Raw genomic sequence first — 3,450 nt, forward strand, 5'->3', positions numbered from 1 at the left:
GTGTGTGAAGCCACATGTTTAATACCTTGCCATATTATCTTTGACTTTAACACTTTACTAGAACCTTGAATCTTCTTTTGATTAAGTTTGAGATAACTCTTCAGATAGACACCATCATCAGACACACTACTTGATCAGAGATCTTGACTAACTCTACAAAACGCCATTTGATATAAGGTGTTATCCTCTAACGATAAGATTTGATGTCTTGTTCTCTAAGCATAAAAACTTGATCACCACATCATATGATCTTTGATAACTTAAGCATTACAACATTAATTGACGAATTCACCTCACAGTGCTGACATCAATACCATATGGACTTGATTAACACTTCTAATGAGGACTCTCTAAAGAGCATTGTTAACATCAAAACCAACCAGATTGTTGCAGACTTCATACGTGCAAGCACATATATCCACAACAGGGTGCTTCCCCGATGTCTTGGCAACCACATGGAGGGTCGAGGTGCTTATCCCTGACAACCCTTCGAAGGAGAAATATATTATCAAAGATCAACATGACCTTGTTGTTTATGAGCGTGATAAACTCCAATAGAAACTTGTTAGCATCCACAAGGACGTGGAAACCCATGGTGCTTCTTTTGAACTTGGTTCAATGGTACCTCCCTAAAGGCATCCTTGGCGGAGAAGAAGAAGGCCCTCGAAGAGGTTAGGACTTTTTTACCAACTCTGAGGCATCCCAAGAAACAATGACTTCCAAAATTACAAAGGCTGAGGATGCACTTTAAAAAGAGATGGACGCCCGTTTCAACAAAGTGAAGGCCCGTGAGGGCACCTTGGCAAAGGTGAATAAGGAGCCGAGTGACTCTCTATCAATGATAGTGTTAACACTATTCATGTCACTTTTATGAATAATATCAACTAGGTAGAATTGTTATGCAGTTACATTCAAATCCCTCAGAAGTCACTGAACTCGGAGAAGGAGGTTGTCAAATGGGAGTTGGTGAGTGATGAAGAATGAGTCGTGTGGCTTCTTATTGAATGCTAGTAATTTGATGCCTCTTTTGGAGATTTTAATATTGAAGGTGACTAGAAACATAAGAAAGGGGGTTTGAATTAGGTTTCTCAAACTGAAATCTTTTTCAACACAACACAACAAATCGAAAACAAAGAACAAAAATAATGAAACCATTATTTTTATCCTGGTTTGGTGTTAATGAAGTCACGTCCAGTCCACCCGCCAAGGTGATTTTTCCTTATCAACAAGGACTTAATCTACTATAATCAAAATTGATGATAACACAAAGACCAATTGTCAATGTCTTCTTGAGTATACTGACTAAACTCTAGTCACTCAAGGAAAATACAATCAAACATATTGAAATACAAAGTGTGTTTACAAAATGTTTCTAAGAAAGAAGAATATGCAAATGAATTACAAGTATATTACAAAAAAATATATTCAATGAAGAGTATGAACAAAAGTTCGTTGTGTGTGTTTCTCTTCTCTCAAAGTATTTCACAAATAGCATTATTGACGTATATGATAATGTTGTAGCATAGCAGTTGTTCAAGTACTTTTTAATTCATCTAAGTCTTATTTATATAGGAAATGAAGATATCTGTTGGAGGATAGAATTGGAATACCAAAATGAAGTTGTATCCTTGCATAACGACTTGCAAAAATAGGAGACAAATGGTACATGTATACAATCCTTAGCCCACAATATAAGTGTAGTGGAAGGAATATTTGATCTTATAATGTGTACTATTTTCCCCACGTAAAAACTTTTGATCTTATCTTCAATATTTATAGGCTTCTAATAGTTAGGTGGTGAAGCATGCATAAGATAAGAGTAAGAATATGGTTGAAAGAATCTTCAGAAACTAGGTCTTCAGAATCTTGATCCAGTTCATCAGAACCTGGTCTTCAGAGTCTGGTGACACATTTCATAGTTGTTTTGAGCGCATGGCTTCAGAGCATATTAGCTTCAGAAGCTTAAGAGTAATAAAACCTTGAATAAGTAGATGTCAAAAATGTTGAGTCTAGAATCCAAAGCTTGATCAACTTGTAAACACATATATAAGATTCATAGTGCATTAGATTCAGAATATGATGACATCATACATCATTTAATCATAGTCAGGACTTGTATAAAAAACTCCACAATGAACAAAATTATTAGGGTACAATTTTTTTTCCTGAGAATCTATGTATTGTTATCATCAAAACATAAGGCTAGATGCAGAACCAAATATTGTTCCTACCGTCTCCCTCTTTTTGATGATGGCAAAACCATACATTTTGATGAATAATTTTTACTTGGTTTAATCACATACAAACATCAGAGTGAGGTTTGTAAGCTCCCCCTAAATCTTATGCTATTAAAATATTTCTCAACTCAAAACTTTAGAGTTAGGTTTGCAAGCTCCCACTAAGTTTAAGACTTAAAATAATTTTAACACATAAAATATTTCAATTAGCATGAAAGAAATAACTTCCCTGAACAAAGAAGTTTGGTTGAGATGTCTTTAGAACTAACTTGGCTTCAAGTATCATAAAGTATGGATATCAGCAATGTGTCTTCTTTATAAGCTAGCTTTAGACTTGTATAAGAGCTTGATTATAAACTCATAATTTCTTATGTCAAGGTCTGGTTGGAAACTATCTTAAGTTAGAACTAGAAGTCTCAGAATCAAATGTTCGGGATTCAGAAGGGAAATAAGTATATTAAAATTGTGTCCACTCTTCTCCCCCTTTGTCATCAATCAAAAAGAAAAACAAAAAGATAAAGACAAAGTATAAACACACAAAAACCTCATTTCATTCAAAATGCAAAAAGTACAGAAATGAAAGTAAGAAAAATAAATGACTTAAACACAAACACAAGAAAGCAACACGTTTTTTAAAATAGGGTTTCTAAAATGGGGGTTGGAAATCTGGATATAATGGCTTGAAGCATCCCTTCAATATTCGTGTTAGTTTCAGCCTGTTCCTTGGACATTTCATCATGCTTGTTCAAGTGAGATCTAACAACTTGATTCTCATTCTTCAGCTCTTGCAGAGTCTTCAGCACCAGGGAATGGGTTCAGAACCAGACTCTTTAACTTCCACAATTGGTTTAATCCCAAAAATGGTTGCAACATCAGTTTCTGGAGGAGGAGGGGCTTCTATTTCAGCTTCATCTTCATCTTCTTCCATAACATCAACTTTTGGAGTGGGAGGAGGATTTTGATTAAACATCTCCATAAGAGGCTCAATAACTCCATGCAACATATCATGAAACCTCTTCTCATCAGCCTTGTAAGTGAGTTCCTTCAGATCCCAAGAGTGGGAGTTCATTCATCTTCTGAACTCAGACCATGCAGAGTCACTATGAGCAGGGTGTACATATTTTGTGTATTCTTGCATCATAGAGCAAGGATGCTCATTTGCTTCTTCCTTAAACTGCCTAACTAAACCATATATTTCCTCAGATTTATGATG

The sequence above is a fragment of the Lathyrus oleraceus genome, chromosome 5, assembly GCF_024323335.1.
Source record: "Lathyrus oleraceus cultivar Zhongwan6 chromosome 5, CAAS_Psat_ZW6_1.0, whole genome shotgun sequence".
Classification (NCBI taxonomy): domain Eukaryota; kingdom Viridiplantae; phylum Streptophyta; class Magnoliopsida; order Fabales; family Fabaceae; genus Lathyrus; species Lathyrus oleraceus.